At 37.2% G+C, this 17500-nt stretch overlaps 1 long non-coding RNA gene across 2 annotated transcripts in view; it reads right to left on the bottom strand.

Moving 5' to 3' along the window:
* LOC138028965 (uncharacterized) overlaps positions 1 to 17500 on the bottom strand; it is a 32570-nt gene that overhangs the window by 10370 nt on the left and 4700 nt on the right. For both annotated transcript variants that reach the window (XR_011127778.1, XR_011127779.1), the window contains 3 exons: positions 12957 to 13030; positions 9808 to 9898; positions 8686 to 8800 (listed from right to left, as the gene is read on the bottom strand). This is a non-coding gene — a long non-coding RNA (uncharacterized lncRNA). The remainder of the gene's footprint in view (positions 1 to 8685; positions 8801 to 9807; positions 9899 to 12956; positions 13031 to 17500) is intronic.

Raw genomic sequence — 17500 nt, 5'->3', positions numbered from 1 at the left:
ACTACGTAATGAAATTGCCAAGTTCGTAGCCAACTTTGGGAATTTCAAACGAACTTCGGAAACCGTTTGTCAAAAGTTTTGTGAAACGCACTAGAGTTACAAGGACCACAGTATTGAAGGCAAGGTTTGGCCCCACATTCATCTCTAAAATACTTATTAAGCACTCGTATGATTCCACACCAGCGTTAAAAGGACCACTGTCTGGAAGCTAGACAAGGTTAAGCAATACATTTATCTCTGATACACTCACTTAATCACTCAAATGATTCTAAACTAGCGTTACAAGGACCACAGTATTGAAGGCAAGGTTTGGCCCCACTTCATCTCTAAAACACTTATTAAGCACTCATACGATTCTACACCAGCATTAAAAGGACCACTATCTGGAAGACAAGGTTTGGCCCTAACTTAATCTTTGATACACTCATATAATCACTTAAGGTAATTCCTTAGTGTTGCATTGCGCATCCCTACTGTGCACGATTTTCGCATCATTAGCATGGGCACATGGGCATGTGCGCATACAAAACGTAAGAGATTTCGCTTAAATTAAACCTGATAGCGAAATAAATGCTCCTTTTCTTTCAAACGAGCACAGTGACCCCCTTTTTTTCTTTTTTTTTTTCAGGTATTTGATAAGAACAGTTTAATAAAGAACATATGTGAAGAAGACGAAAAGTTTGATAGTAGAACATGAATTTGTTTTGGAAAACAGTTCCGTACTGGGTGTATTTTACCCAAGGCGAGGACTTCAATCTGACCACGAACTGTCCCAAAAAGTGTGCTATTCCCACAACCAGGGAATCAAAAACCACGTAAATGAAGCAATACTGCTTATGTAAATAAAAGAAGCTTTATTTTCAAAATAAAATTTTGTGTCTTTGAAGTAACCAAGACTTAATTCTGTATGAAGGCGATTCGAATTTTTAACGTGAAAACAGTAAAAATACCCCATTTTAAGAGCCTGCTGACACGTAAACAAGCACGGTGACCCCATTTTTTTATTGCATTTTTCTAATGTTCATATCATGAATGTTAATTATGCCACGTTTCCAAAAAAGTTTGATAGCAGAACAATTTGAAGGGAATTACAGTTGTACCTTAAATAATTCTACATTACCGTTACAAGGACCACAGTACTGAAGACAAGTTTTGGCAATACGTTAATCTCTGATACACTCATATAATCACTCAAATGATTCTATACTAGCATTACAAGGACCATGGTATTGAAGACAAGGCTTGGCTCTACATTCATCTCTGATGTACAGTACAGTGCAAATGTAAGTTGACAGTCCCTCGAAGCTCGATCCGCGAACTCGATTCTCGATCCTAGATTCTCGAAAACTTAGAGGATCGAGGCTCGAGTCAAGTTTTGAGACGTTTGAGGGCTTTCGAGAAATTTTCGAGACAATTTTCGAGTGGAGAAATCAAAGGAGTTTTCGCATGATTCATTTTTCACATCTTTCTTCCTGTCTATTTTATACGGCTTTCATTTTATCTTACTGTTGGTTTCCATCATTTTTCGCGTTCGTCAGAAACTCTGGCAAGGGATGTAAGTGTCTTCATTGAATTATTTTGTGTACTACTGAAAAAAAAGTGTTTACCCAGCATTGTAAGTTTCGCGATATCGTAGATCGGTCGCTTTGTGCCTGCTTTGTTGATGTCAACTTGAATATTTAATTAGCCCTCTACCATGTATTCACACAGAAAGTAGTTAGAAAGGGTATTTTGCACTTTGTGCCCCCAAAACTTACATGGAATGAATTTTTCCATTAGTTCATTTTATGCAAAAAGTTGTGCCCGGAAAGGCGTAATATTCGCTGTGTCGCTGTGTTTTGTGTCGGTGTTCGTATGACGTCACAACCTTTGTTTTGTTTTTGCTGAATGATAGTTTTGGTTTGCATGATACTCTGTTGTAGTTTAAGATATGAGCCTATAGTTGGGGTACAGAGCGATGCTTTGTTTGCAGGGTTTAATAAAACATTGAAATTAATCCCCGTCACTCTACGAGTTTGGTGCGATTTTCAGTACGAGCCCAAATGTTTACGCATCGCAAAGCAGCAGGGTAAAGGCCGGTTTAGGTCTTGCCAATAAATCGAACCATGTAAATTGTGTAAAACGTGGAAGTTTTCCTCAAGAGGTCTTCCCATTGTCCTTTTGGTATGCGCTATTTTGAACGCTTTAGTTTTTTAAGCATTTAATTATGCGCATTCTCATTCGTGTACCCTTTAATTGACATGGCGGTTTCTCATTAAGTGTCCGCCCGACTTCAAAAATTTCGGAGTGAAACAACAATTTCAGAGTCATGTGGTTTTTAAGTCAAGTATTTATTGCTTCACGTTTGAAGCACACTCAATGCTTGCATTTTTACGTTTGCTTAAGTTGATGCCGTTGTCAGTTTTGCGCGAATTAAATGTATCTTGTCTGGACTAAATTGATGACAGCGAGGAGTCTTTGTTACCGGTACGTTCGCTACTTCAGAATACTCAAAGGCATCTGAACTTAGTTGACGTCAGCACAAGAAACAGTTGGAGATAAATTAAAATTTTCGTATCACATAGTATCCTGTAAATATTTTTACGTTCAAGTTTGTTTGCATTTTGTATGTTCGGTTGAAGACTTTAGCCGCTTTCTGTTTACCGCAATGTGTATCGTTCGCAATGTGCATGGAGGCTTGACTCGTTATGAATGTGTTTCCAAGAAATTTAGGCAGTTATGAACACTGAAGTCGAGAAAACATGAGCGGTGATAAAACATTGCGCATACAGTGGAAGCGATCGTGAAAAAGACATGTAATTTGGTACCGAGTGTCTGCAAATATTAAAGGTGGTTTCGTGTCAAAAGCTTTTGTCTAACGCTATTGTTTCGCTTTTGAGAAGTCTCACCTCACCTTACCTAGAGATTTCTGATCAAGATCCTTGAAAAAAATTTCGAGGGTCTGGAAACTTGATCCTCGAAACTCGAAAGCATTGAGGATCGCGGATAGAGTTTCGCATCGAGACTGTCAACTTACATTTGCACGGTACTGTACTCACATAATATTCAAAATTAGCATTAAAAGGACCACAGTATTAAAGGCAAGGTTTGGCCCTACAATCATCTCTAAAACACTTATTAACCTCTGTTGTAATTTTACAGTGCAACACACCTTACCGTGGCAACCCAACAAACTTTCACATTTGACAATTACGTGTAAATATGTCAACTCCACAACCCATGCAACGGTGTTAAACTTACAACTGTACAAACTTTACAAGGAGGCGTGACTGTCAATCAAATTCACAAATGCTGATTGGCAGACAATTAATTTTGTGAATAAACAAAAGGCGCGTCGCACTTTAAGCACTCATAATATTATGATTGGGCACAAGGTTTGGTCGTACATTCAGCAATGATAATTTCTTAAGCACTCCTATGATCCTACACTAGCCTTATATACATGTATAAGGACCACAATAATGAAGACTACAATTTCGGACAAAACCTGTTGAGACAAAGCAACATTTTTTGGTACTCCAACAAGTTATCCAAACGTTCCGCTTAAAAGCTTCCCTTTCCTCTTCTCCCAAACTCAATGTTGCCTTATCTTGGTCGGAAATACAGTACCGCTCGAAACTATTTGTGCATTTGCTGCGGTAGGTGAAACCACAGGTTCAATCTCCAGTTTGACCAAGGTAAAACCTCGTCCACGGTAACCAAAAGCAGAGGTTTCACCTAGAGGACGCAGTTTGCTTTTATTTGGAGTAGATGTTATCAAAGAAATCTGCATATTCTTGCGGATCAATCGCAGCGATAATATATTAATAATAATAATATTAGTATGCGTATTTACCGATTATCATAAAGTTGCTTTAATAAAAGCGTTGATCATTTATCTTTTTCCAGCAAACGACAAGATTTCTTAAAGTTGTTCGAGATCTGTTGAATACAGATGTTATAAAGATCAGCAGAAATTCTATCAAGAAATTTACAAGTGTTTGGGAAAACTCGTCTTAACGGTGATGCCGCTTGTCGAGCGACCGGCTTTGCAACATTCGCGAAAGTCAATTTGATCTGATTGACCGAAAGATGGAAGAAAACGATAAACTTTACAAGTAATTGTCAGCCGTTCCGGCAACGTGGATCTTCATTTGTTACAACTGTGTTAAGCAGTTTGAATCGAACAATGTGTTTCATGAGCTATCGCTCTCTCTTTCGTGACAGAAGAAGGCAGCTTAGTTTGTATTTACGTTTTAACTGACCAAATTGGCAGAGGCTTCATTGAACTGGTCTATCGTGTGGTCGTTGAAGCATTAATTTAAGTTAATCTTAACAATTCAGAGGAATGAATATTTCCGAATTTCAAGCTCAACTGCTGAATTACCTGCCACTTAATTTTTTGAATCAGCAATGATCGTAATTAACCTGCGACAAGGAGTGGTTAGGAATTGCTTAAGAAACTTCAAGTATACAGTTATGGTTCTTCGCTGGTGTAATCTTTGAGTCATTACATGTTGTATTAAGGTTTAGTTCAAGGCAAATTTGCGACCCGTTGCTAACGGCAACGGAAGCGATCGCATTACGAATAATGAACATCTGTTTGCCAAAAACCACCCAAATAACCGATTTTTCGACGGAAAATTCATCCCAGAGGATAAAACTATTCACTGGACATGTAATAAAGGTAAATATGTGCGAGCGAAAGCGAAAACAAGCGAATATTTTGAGGAAAAACACAATTCTGTGAGATCAAAGGACCATGTGCTCCCAGACACGCATTGCTTCGCTAAATAATTAATCTTACCTTTTCAGCGATTTTAACGCTTGAAATCCCATCCAATGAACCACAAATCCTTTTCTTTATCTATTCCGAAGCATGTAGTGTAATTTTTTGGCTGAATAACTTTAGAAAAACCGCTTCGCGAGAGCTCGGCGATCGATTGAAAATTTGGTCATCGCATCGGCTCAAATTGCCTAAATTAGAATGGACGTCATGTAGGCGTCATGAAAGCTAGAAAGCCGAGATTTTCAGGGAAACTGGGGATATATCTCCCCAGTAAACACGCCAAATTTCAGCGCGATCGATGAAAAGGACGCTGCGCTACGAATCTTACAAGAAGGATTCTTTTACGAATCATTTTCGGTGCGGGCTAGGGGAAAGAGTTTTAAACAATGTTTGCAAAGTACCATTGTTTTCTTGCAGCACATAATTACCGCAATTAAGTCGCCCTCGGCATTCGGTTGCTTTTGTCTTTGCCTCGGTTGCGGTTTTCGTCCAACCTCGATGATTTCGCGGTAAACATTATCGGCAAACACAAGGTATTACCGCATGCAAATGCACTAATAGTTTCGAGCGGTACTGTATACTGTAGAACATAGGACAATACTCAGCGACATTGACTGATGGGGGAGGGGAGTGAGAAGAGGAGAGTAAATACGGGTGTGTAAAAATGGAGGTGAATTTGTGTCACTGTCTCAACAGTTTTGTCCGAGATTGTAGGTTTGGTACTACATTCATCCTACAATCACCTCTGTTGCATTTATATTCACTCAAATGATTCTACACTAGCGTTACAAGGACCACTATTATCCTGACAATGTTCGGCCATATATTCATGGCAATATTTATAACCAGCAACCGTTAAAATTGATCCATAGATCCTCCTGCTCTGCCGCTGGTTTCAAGAAAACTGTTGACTAATTATGACTGAGTAAACAAAACCTGTTGCACCAGACCAACCAAGGAGGTAACTAGTCATCTCGCCACCAGGAAGACTCGCAACCAGCAAACTCGCCACCAATATGCAATCACCTTTTAGCTACTAACTATGTTCTACTTGAGAAATGATTGTAGCAAGTTCAGTTTCTTCAAGTACTTTGCCTTACGTCTGCTGTAATAAATCATTACAAGGACATTATTTAGTGGAAGGCGAAGCTGTGTTGATTTTTATAAGAAGACTCGCCTTGAGTATGCATTTGCGCGATCCGTTAATAGTTTACATAATCCAAGCCTAATATGATATTTTCCGAGGCGTAATTTTTATTTCGATCGATCAGTTGGCGCATTTCCCGGTTTTCAAAACTTTTCGAAACTCCGCACTATAAAACCTTCGTTCTCCCTTAGTGATTCCAACATTCATACACTCTTCGGTGATGCAATTTTCCCTTTCGTAAACAAGCGATGCCATTTGGACGAGAAAAGTTCACTGTTAAGTTTGTCATTTGCAACTGAGGAAAAAATACTTGATCTAGGACTAGAAAAAAAAAATTTATAAAGTTGATGTGACCCTTGGTGGCGAGTTTACTGGTGGCGAGTCTTCCTGGTGGCGAGGTGACTATAAACCACCAAGGAAGAGAGCGAGGGTCGCTAAAATTTCGAACCCATCACAAATTTCCGATCTCTTTGATTCATTTCGGCACTCGTAAGACTGAAAATACGCTATACTAAACAAGCAAGATGTAGCAATGCAATGCAATGCAACGCAATGCTAAGTACCGCAAGTTTTTTTTTTTGGTGGGCGAGATTCCTTAAAGTAAGCTTACATAAGCCCCATAATATACCTAGTACAAAAGGTGAATGTGCCACTTACCAACCAATCGTCTCACCCGCACATTTCTTCTTGAACCGTTCTACCGAAGAACACTCTATGAACGCATATTTTCACTTCGAAGACGTTTTCTAAGTATGATGACCGGCGATTGCAGAGGCAACTTTGGATAGAAATAACCTGCGGAGCACGAACGGGCGACTTTCTCCACGAGGATTTTAAAAACGATGACGTAAACAACGAAACAACCTCGTTTCCAGGTTGCAAAAAGCAAGCCCTTCGAAAAAGCAAGAAGAGACCTATTTTCCGAAGTTGGGAAAAGAAAATGGCGATTTAGATGCATTCGTTAACTCCATTGGATTTTTCTTGTTTTATTATTTTTGTTTTGGTTGTTGCTTTCATGATTTCTTTTAAGTGCTCATAGAATGGTTTACGCCCCGCGGGGGGGGGGGGGGGAGGGGGCAGTGGGGTGGGTGGATAGAGTGCAGTGCTTTAACGTCTTGTTTTACATTGTATTTCTCAAGAAAAAGACATGTTGTCACAACAATAAGACAATTTCAACAGTGCTTCTTTCAATACCGTGTAAGCACGTTGTTTCATTCATACTTGTAAACTTTCTAACAACATGGGCAATGAAACACGCGCAACAATAAGCTGCTGGCACAAACGGTGAAAACTGCCGGACCTCCAGATACATCGCTCGAGTAAATTTGTCTAAAACTTGCAAGCATGTATCTGAATTAGCTTGGGTATTTACAGATGATGTTTTGTCAGTTATTACATCCGTATTGAAATACATGATGTTCCTTGCAAACTTACTGGCACTAAGCAGTGCAATTTATTCACTAATCGCTCGATATCTTTGATCTTACTTGCATCATTTTCTTAGCCCATCGTAAGAGCGTTTCCAGTTCCTCGTTTAAGAAAACGGATCTACTGAAGTGGATTATTAAAGAACAATATTGAAGGAAAACAAAATACGGTTTTAAAACAGGTGTACTAAGGTGGTATTTGATTTCGCGTAATGCAATTTGGATCTGAAGTCATACTTGTGATTACCAGTCGAACTCGCGCTGATTACAGACCAAATTGCACTCCGATAGGTTAAATTAACACCAACTAGTAATGAGGGAAATAATGAAATTCTAGAGTATACGTAAAATTGCATAGCTGGCCGTCATGTTTTGGTAAGAATGTGGGATTAAATGTCTATTTGACGACTCTCGAAAGTTCATTGTAAGCATACGGTCGTACTATCCCTGCCCTTTGTTTCTGTAGTTTCCAAGGACATATGGAAGAACAGAACATTAAGCAAGACGCATCTTCAACAGGCCCGTAAAATTTCAACCACCTTAATCAGCAAATGACGTCAACAATTGTCTAAATGCAAGGAATATAGGAATTCACTTACATTTGACTACTAATTGAGATTGAATAGCAACGTTCAGTGTGAAAAACAAGACTGTCCACCCCCTGGCCTTTCTGCCCAATTTTAGAACGTGAGATAACAGTCCCTATTTGAACTTGATCTATTCCTAATATGGGTGTGGGTGTATGTCCATCAATTACTTGTGTTCGTCTCTATGGTTTCAGAGACATGACAGGTGGACCACATGGTCAAGAAGCTTAACCGAGGTCAAGGTCAAGCAGCAGGTTCTTTTTTTTCTGCACGAACAGAAGTCGTCCCGAAAAATATCCCTTAACGATATTATCACATAACAATGCTAAAATATAATATAACAGTGGTGACTAATTTTCACTGAGAAGTTCCTGGACAAAGAAGAAATCAACGTGCTATTCTCTTTTTAAGGTGAGCATAAAACACCAGCGCAATCGACTCTGCACAGTCTAAATGCTTCAAGAAAACCCCTTTAAACAGCAGCCTCTCTCTTGTTATTGTACCAGTGAAGCTTTAAAATGCAATCCATCATAACGGAAACAGCCCAAAACAACTCCCAAGGAACCTACAACAAGTGCATTCTCTTGACGCACTAATCTTTTTTTCCAGAAAGAATCTGAAAGCCAGGTCAGACCAAAACAGAGAAAAAAAGATTGGAGAAGTCGTTTCGTGTAAAGTAAGTCTAAATTTATGTTTTATTTTAAGTTGAACAAACACATTTCATTCAGAGTGAGCCTAACTTTCCCTTAATTTTACCTCAAAGTCGCATTTTACACTGGCTTGACTTGTCGTCCTCCTAAAAATGGCATTCATTTCGCTCCTGTATTCCACTCACGTGGCTTCGACGGTTTCATGAATGTTGAGATGTCTACTACAATGACAGAAAGAGCAAAGGAAATGAAGGAAAAATAATGAATCTTCCTTTTTATGAGCATTGGTGTTATTAACAAGCAAAGCATTACCATTATGCATAAACCGAAAATGTGCAACCGTCACCACGAGATCTACAGTAACTTATACATACAGATGTGAAAAATCCAACTGGACAAAACATTTTTTCTTGTGGCATTTTCTGTAGTGGTTGTAACCTCTTACAACCAAGTAAAGCTGACTCCAAAGATCACATATAGACAAACAACAAACAAAGGGCTTCAATGTAAATCATAAAAAAATTCAAAATAATTGCAATATAAAGCCCCTAAAATTAATATATTGTTAACTTATTCAAAGTACCAGCATGTCAGCATCGTCATCATTATCACCATCACAATCACTACATGAAAGGGGAGTCAGGGTGGCTTAGTGGTTATCACCACTGCGACCTGAGGTGTATGTGGGGTATGTGGGCTGAGTTTCAGTCAATCTCCATCTGACTCCAAGGGTTCTTCTCCAGGTAATCCGGTTTTCCTCCCTCATAAAAATCGACTCCAGATAAATAACATCCAGGTAGATAACCTCGTATTGGGATAACCTCTGGTATTTCTCCCTTTTCATTGTATTGAATGAATACAGTTGGTATTTAAAGTATTTAAAGGGGCTTTGCCACAGATATTATGTTGCATTTTTGTCAAAACTACTAAAACGTTAATTTGACAAGGTACTTTTTTCCAACCATGAAATTATTCTTAAACCAAGAACACAATGTTACGTGATCTCTCTGTGAAAGGGCAAACAATGATTAGGTCAGCATTGTTTTCTCAAATACAAACCAAATCATCCTTGAATGTTTCGATCTTAGCCATCCACAGCCATCATGATTCCTATATAATAGTAGGGATACAGGTATTTTTGGCTATTGAAAAGTGACCCTGAAATAGGTGACATGACCCCTTAAATATTGCTGCTAATAAAAATATAATAATTATTTAAAGGACCTACATGTAGAGTTCTGTTTCCAAGATACAAGTCACAGAAAAGAGAATCATTCATATGGAGACAACAAAACAACCTTTCCCACAGGTATTAGTAACTAAAAGATTAAACAGAAAAAAAAATTGTTAAACTCTGCATTTTCTCTGTCTTGTCAAATTATTGACATGTTTTGCAAGTACTTAAAGATGCTGTTTTTCCACAGATAATAATGCTTAGGCAACATCATTCCATCTAATACCGACAAAAGGAAATCAATCTCTTAACATGAAACACATATCAACTGTGGGAATCTGGAAAGTCATGTATAAGGAAAGAAGAAAAGGAGATACATTGCACGAAAGCCTATAAGAGTCTTAGAATCAAACCTGGGCCACATTCATGGATGCTCTGACACCACTGCATCCATGCTTGCCCACTCACACCAAAAATTAACAGTAATTCCTGTACATGTATGTCAAACAAAAAAAGCAAATACAGTTATACAAATGTTATCTCTGCAATAGTTTCTATCATCACAGCTGCTGAATCACATTTAATATTTTGTAACGCATCAGTTTAAGAGGGCCAAGAGAGAATCAGAAACTGAGAAGGCTAAGAAATGGATTTTAGCGGACACAGATCAACCTGGTCTACATGCCTTAATTACCAATGACACAATTGATGGCACAATTGGTAAGTTTCAGGAATTCATATACATATACATGTATGAAGAGACCTTATTATTGTTACCATGAAAATACTCAGCATGTAGTTAAGCCTATTTTTGGAAATAACAAATGGTGCTTAACTACATGTGGATGGATGACAAATCTCCTATTTTCAATTCACGTTATTACATTATTGTAATGATTTACTAACATTGGTAGAGACTTTTAACACTTAGAAAGGTCAGTTGGAGGTTTAATAAAACATCCCTGCAGAAAGTGAATTTGACAATTCACAAAAAATATTTAAGTCACACCCTACATATAATTATGCCTCATTCGTGCTACTTCAAATTTGCAAGCCACAAGACGTTTGATGTTGGTTGCATGACAAGGTAGCATATTCAGTTATACAAACAGAAAATTTTCCAGTTTCAGTCGTCTTAAAATCATTACTTTTTCCCTAAGGCAGATTGCACTAAAAAGGTTTCTTGTTTCATGTCTGATGTAATTACATGTAATTTCCATGCAACGAATGCATGTGTGTAAATCCCCTTTCAGCCATCAGAAATGTTTGTAAATGTTTCAAAATTGCACTTGATGAAGGAGGAAACATCCTACAGCTGTACTTTTGGCCCCCATTATGAAGAGGTCTAGCGAGTGACTATCCCGCACTTTCAACGCCAGACATGGTTTGTTTAGAGAAAATTAATGGATTGTTGCCAATGAGCACTTGCTTACTATTGAAAACCAGCACCAGGCCCCCAACAGTTAAATTATCACAGACCTTAACAAATAGCCATATTTGGCTCTTTTCTTCTGTAAATTGTGCTATTTCGCATAAATTCTGCAATTTTCCATGAATTAAGCAATAATTTGTTGAGATTTTAGGTTTATTATGAGAAATCACATTGCATAATATCAGAAGCCCTGTTTATAGACTTCCTTCTAGAACATTATCGTTTTGTATCATGTCCTGAAGTTAATTCAGCAGGCTCTCAACCTACAGGTAGCTTAGACTCCAAACTTTTCAACATAGGGGACATAGTTTGTCAGTGAGTTAACTATTAACCCATTAACTCCCAGGGGTTCCTCATTGACTAGTAAAATCGTCTGGCGTTAGACAGAGTAAAATACTAAGTCTGGCCGGTTTCGGCCAGTTTGGAGGTCACTGGTTAATTAAAGCCAAAGGACCCTGACAATTTTCTAAAGCAGCAGGCATGGAAATCAATCAATTTTAGTTAACTCCACCAAAATCACTAGTCTTAATTGGTTTAACATAGCACATTAATTGCACCTGATTAAACATTACAATCCAAAATTGTCAACTACTTGAAACTGTTTTCAATGTGCAAAAATAACAGGCTTACATGTACATGTATCCGCGGGTGTTTACGGTACGTACATTGTAAGGAATGTTGCAGTAATAGGATGGTTGCAAAAGTACATGTATTTTGAAAACAACTTTATTTAGACCAAGAATACTTTGTCCAAACCTTTAACAGTGTTTTAAACAATGAACAGACTAGATTAGTGTGAAACAAGGCCGTTAAATGTCACCAGGGAGTGATCAATCCATCATCTTGGATGAAACATCATTCATTGGCTACATCCAAAAATTTCACTAGTCTAAATCAGAATGCACTTTATTCATTACAGGAAAAGGAGTCTTCACAACAACGGCCTTCAAAAAGGGTGATTTCCTCCTTTGTTATAAGGGTGAGATCATAACTGGAAGAGAGGGCGAACCTAGGGAGCAAGCCTATCCAGATGAAGTTGGAAATTTTTGGTATTTTTACAAAGACGGTGGAAAAACTTGTTGGTATGGATTATAGTTTAAATAATAATGTTTAACAGTTGGAGCAACAAAAGATTCTCTCAGCAAAATATAATATCTTCAATGTTAAAAGAGTTACACAGGTTGGCTTGTTACACTGTTCTCCATACCGTTCTTCCCCCACACCAAATACTGTCAATAGTGTGGAGACTTAAAGAAAAAAAAGGGGGGGTTCCACATTTTTATACTTATAACCCTGTTTGGTCTTTACTCTTAGACCATTTATACACACCCTTAAAAAATAGTAGACTTGGTGGAATATACATGTATATTAACTATCACCACAACTACAATTTTACGTCTTTCAAAGGTCAGAAAATGTATGGAAAAGCAAAAAAATTCAAACCACTTTTGTTCCTGATTATGCCTTTATATGGCCTTGTATATACTTGCATCTTTATGATATAGTCATAATTGAGATTTAATAATGTTAATTAACATTAATAATAATCTCACAAAAACTACTCTTAGATGCATACATGCATCTCTTAATGTGTATAACTGATATAAATTTTGCCATCAATTCATAAAAAATCACTATCAATACTTTTACTATTTTCTTCACTAGTGTTGATGCCACCTATTCTACTGGGCTCGGTCGGCTGGTAAATGACAGCCCAAGACCAAAAGCAAATTCTGCCATAAAGAAAATTACCATAGACAATCATACATACCTCTGCCTCTTTGCAACCAATGACATTGGACCAAACACAGAAATTCGGTACGACTATGGTGCACAAGATCTCCCCTGGAGAGAAAAGGGTAAAAATTTCATGTATTTAGGAGCTGTCACACCAATAGCAATTGTGTTATTTATTTATTATCATATTTAGTGGTTTGGTCTTAGCAGACTCCACTTTCAAATTCATTATTTTTTAAAAAAACTTAAGGTTTCTTTGACCTTGAGTATTTAATTTAGGAAGTTTCTTCAGAGGCATTAGCTCAATAATCAACTAATTAATTAAATAGCAAATTAATAATTTAATATAGCATTTAATGAATTATTCATTCATTTTGGCCACAAAGAGGAAAACAGACACAAAAGTGAACTCAAAGCACATGGCATGTAAAGGACTGGAGACGAAACTAAACAAATTCAAAAGATCACCGATTAAAGAACAAACAATCAGACCTATCAATGTTTCATGTTTCTTCTTGTCGTAACACTACATTAATACACAGATTGAAGTGCTTATCACCCCTTACATGACTAGGGCGCATGCTGGGCCCGGCTAGCAGTTTTATAATGCAACATTTTCTAAATTTATGTTCCATGTGCACATTATCCATTTAACAATGTATTCCATGAATGCGCTAGTGTTTACATTTTGTGTACATAAATAATCAATTCTCACAACATCTACAAATTTCTCAAAAAAAAAAAAAAGATTGAATAAATTATGGTATTTGTTTGGTTTGTACAATAACAGTCTATTCAGTGTTTACTAGTATCTAATTTTCTTTGTTTAATTAACAGAAAACAATGTTATTAATGTTTGTGCAATTTTATTTTCACTGACAGAAGACTGCCAGTTGCCAAAAAGGGCACTCAACTTCAATTCTGACCTAGGTACTACAGTACATGTAACTATACAATTCCCTCAATTCTTAATGATTAATATGACTTGGTAATCCTTTGTGTAACATACATACAGCTTTTATTAATTAACCTATACAGTGTAATTCTCTCTAATCAATGATTCATTCCTTACGGGAACATTAGAACCCACAAATGACCAGTTCCCAACATCAGTGGCTTTATAGCTCAGTTGGTTAGAGCATCGCACCAGTATCGCGAGGTCACGGGTTCAAACCCCCTTGAAGTCCTGAAATTTTCAGGTTTCTGTACGCAATTGCAAAAATTCACAACTGTGATGGTCATGTAGTCTGTTTGGTATATTTATACTGTATACGTCATTTTTAACTGCATAAACTGTCATTAAATTAATAGCTACTTGATGTAAATTAATGCTTCAATCAGTGGGAATATGTATATTTTGGGGGGGGGGGACGGGGGGGTTTGGGGGTGAATTGTAAGAATCGAAGTCCAGATTTGTCTTTGTTTATGTTTTGCATAAATAAAAAGTTAACGTCAGCAGGGATGAATAATTTCATACCCTTGAAGGTTGTTTTGAGGCGGTAAGTTCATGCTCTGAGCATCAAAGTTGCAACGCAACATGCAGCATTCTTCAAGATGGCGAATTTGGGGACAGAGAAGACACGCACAACAGTACTTACAACAACACTTTTTCAATTCACATGCAATTTCATTTCCAGTATCGATAAATTTTAGTGATAATTTTGTATACTAAACAGATATGGATTTTTATGGCAACATATCTAATGTACATGTGTAGCGAATAAATTGCGATCTTCTCAGTCACTTCAATCAGTGGACAAAATTCAGACGGTGATAACCCCTTTCTCAAGCTGTGATTTTCACCCGCAGCTGGCACTTAGCAACATCCCTGCGTCAAGTAAACAGAATCTGTTCCATCTTAAAATACAATAAAAATCAGATAAATTTTAACACTCTTGTTATAAAAGTAGAAAATAAACAGATTTCTTCATTACTTTAATGAGTCAAGGAAATCAGCTACTTAGGTGGTACCTTAATACATCCTACATGTATGCCATCCAGATTTGAAAATAATAAAACTTGCATATTTTAAGATTGTAACTAGTTTGTAAATTTATTATCAACCAAAAAAATACAATCAACTCAAAAAAAAAAAAAGAGCCAAAATGGGGGGTGGTTATTCCCCTTGCCTGGATCCACTGTCAATGTATAGTTGGCAATCAGTTAATGAATGATCAGTTAACAAATTTGTATTACACTCAATGTAATATGCATCAATTGATTTTACTTCCAGAGGGAGAAAAATGTCCCAAACAAGGCAAGCCTGCAGATGCTACATGTAGTAAAGCAGATGCTGACAAATGCAATGTGAGTGTACTTAACATAGATTGACAACTGCTTGCAAGATGTATCCACTTTAAATTTCTGGAAACTGACGGATGTGAGCCAAAAACGTACATGTAAAACACCAGCAACACTTCAAATAGCACCACAACCAAAATCCCATCACCAGGAATTCAAGTAATTTCATTCACGCATTTCTTTGTGTTTGAGTTTCTGGTAATGCCAGTAAAAAGGACTGTTGCTTGTCATAAAATCACCTTGTAATGCCTTGCGCCCAAACAAAAAAAATTGTAAAACTATGAGTACACACGCCATAAACAGAAACGATATTAAATTTGCAATTGCCAACATTTTTCCAGCTAAAATATAGCCAAATGTACAATTAACACCAGCTTAGGGACATGCAGTTGACAGAACTTGAGAGTAAATTTGTAAATGCCAGCTCCTTTAGTGTAGTTGAAACAAAACAGATTGCATGGCTAATAAATGTTCATTTTCTTACAAAGGGTGTCTCCTATTATGTGACAATTTGTGTTGTTTAAAATTATGTAGAATGATGACCAGGAAGTGGAATCTGCTGTGGTTACAGTCACACAACCAACTGCTACAGCAGAGGCTCATCAAGGTTGGTTTACATTGAGACCATAATGTTATACTAATGAGTGCACAAGTGAATATTTAGTGGCCATAATGAAGCAATTCGTAAGTTGTGTGTTTGACTTAGGTTGGATGATTAAAATTATAATTGTCTTCTTTTCGGAGCCTTCAAAGTGGTTTGCTTTGAAGTGCTACTATGAGATTTTGAAAGTGTCTTTGCTTAACAACTGACTGGCAAAATGTTGAGCTTTGATTTTAATCAAAAGGCTGTTTACTTTAAGTGTAAGTTTTGGATTTCAAGGTTCTGCCATTACTCATGTTCGAAACTGACCAACTGGACCTCAGATGGGTTGGATCCAGGGGAAAGTGACATCATTGACTCACTTGCTTAAAATTTCAGCACATGACCGCAGTCTGAATGCCAGAAACCCCTGTGCTGCACATTTATTTAGCTTCATACACGCACTGCATTCTTAAACTGGACGAGTCTTTGACGTCATTTTCTCCTCAATCCAGCTCTCTCAAAAGTATAGAGTTAGTAATGGCAGACCATTAAATACAACGAGCACAGAGAAAGTTTCTCCTTCTGCTTTGTGAGAAATCCCTGTCAATGTGGACGACAATCTAGATCTTCTTTGAGCCTTTCAACACAGCGCTCTTCTGGCCAAAATAAAAATGTAGACGGTCTTTATACCTCTGAGTAGGGTTCGTTAAGGCTAAAAAATTTTACCATACACACACATTACGATAACTTGTGCATGCAGATATTCATGGGGATTGAGTAAATAAGGCTATATTAATGCTTTTGATCCAGAATGTGCTCAATATTTTATGTTCAAATGAAACTCATTTGAAATATGTCATGTTCACAATAATTTATAATGCATGTTACACCAGCATTTTATCTTCTTAATAACAGTAATGAGGGCACTTGAGACGCACAAAGGAATGCCTTCTACTGATGACTTCAGTGGCATGAATGATAACAATGAGGTTTGAACTTTTAATTGCCAACTTTAACTACACAAACCTGTAAAAACTATTTAAGTTTACAAACAAGTGATGAAAGTGCAGATAAATCAGAAATACATTGTATTTAGTCAATTCAACAATAATTATGAAAATGCACGAATGTATATCTCAACTTAAGACAGTGACAGTGAGAAGTGTATTTCAACCAAAAACGTAATCTGCAATTGTACGTTATATACACCCGTATGTTAGAAAAAGTTTTTTTTTCTTTGTAGAAAAAGAAATATCAATCCAAAGTCTCAAGACGAACTGCTGTAATGGCTAAAGGCAGGTTTTATCATTTGTTTCTCACCCATAATTATGTAATACACTAGAAAAATATCATTTATTATAACATAACTTGGATAAAACGCACGTTCTGATTGGTCAATTGATCATTAACTATTTGCCCATGGGTGCACGCTCGCTGACAACAGCTGACGTGCGATCTAACTGAAGAAGAAAATGCCCTCCCGAGCGCATCAGTCCTAGTTTTCCAAGACATATTTTCCTCCTCTTAGAATAGGGGTGAACCTCTACAGAGCTCAACATAGAAAGATATAGCCCTAAAGATTAATCAGCAGCGGAAAAGGAGAATTGAAGGTCTTAAAGCCACGAAAGAGCGTTTTGTGTTTGTACTGCTTTTGATTTGCAAAAGACAATCTAAACTCTGCTTAAATATTCAAG

The sequence above is a fragment of the Montipora capricornis genome, chromosome 13 (assembly GCF_036669925.1).
Source record: "Montipora capricornis isolate CH-2021 chromosome 13, ASM3666992v2, whole genome shotgun sequence".
NCBI classification, from domain to species: domain Eukaryota; kingdom Metazoa; phylum Cnidaria; class Anthozoa; order Scleractinia; family Acroporidae; genus Montipora; species Montipora capricornis.
The sequence above is the reverse complement of the archived record's forward strand: the minus strand, read 5'-3'. Positions and strand labels throughout refer to the sequence as shown.